This window comes from Falco cherrug, chromosome 3 (assembly GCF_023634085.1).
Source record: "Falco cherrug isolate bFalChe1 chromosome 3, bFalChe1.pri, whole genome shotgun sequence".
Lineage (NCBI taxonomy): Eukaryota > Metazoa > Chordata > Aves > Falconiformes > Falconidae > Falco > Falco cherrug.
The window spans coordinates 110,736,424-110,737,169 of record NC_073699.1 but is presented as its reverse complement, the minus strand read 5'-3'; positions in this window follow the sequence as shown (position 1 = coordinate 110,737,169).

The window sequence follows — 746 nt, the reverse complement described above, 5'->3', positions numbered from 1 at the left end:
CGGCCCCGCGCTCAGTGAGGGGTGGCGGGAAACGGCGCTAGGCACAGTGAGGAGACGTGAGGGGAGATGGCGCTGGGTCCCTCGAGGCCCAGCGAGGGGACATGAGGGGGATAAGGAGGGGAGATGGCGCTGGGCACAGTGAGGGGACTTGAGGGGAGAGAGTGCTGGGTCTCTCATGACCCAGTGAGGGGACATGAGGGAGATAAGGGGAGATGGCACTGGGTCTGCTATGACCCAGTGAGGGGACATGAGGGGGATAACGAGGGGAGATGGCACTGGGCAGAGTGAGGGCACATGGTGCAGCGTCCCTCATGACCCAGTGAGGGGATGTGCGGAGAGATGGCCCTGGGTCCCTCATGGCCCAGTGAGGGTACCTGAGGAGGATAATGAGGGGAGATGGCCCTGGGTCCATCATGGCCAGTGAGGGGACATGAGAGGAGACGACGCTGGGCACAGTGAGGGGACACGTGTGGGATATGAGGGGAGATGGTGTTTGACAGTGAGGGGACATGAGGGGAATGTGAGGGAACATGAGGAGAATGTGAGGGGAGATGGCACTGGGCCTCTCACAGCCCTGGGCTCAGTGAGGGGAGATGGCATTGGGCATAGCAAGGGGACATGAGGGGAGATGAAAGGAGATGGTGCTGAGTCCAGTGAGGGGATGAGGGGAGATGGCGCCACGTCCCTCATGCCCCAGCGAGGGGACCGTTGGCATAGTGAGGGGATATGAGGGGAGACGGCACGGG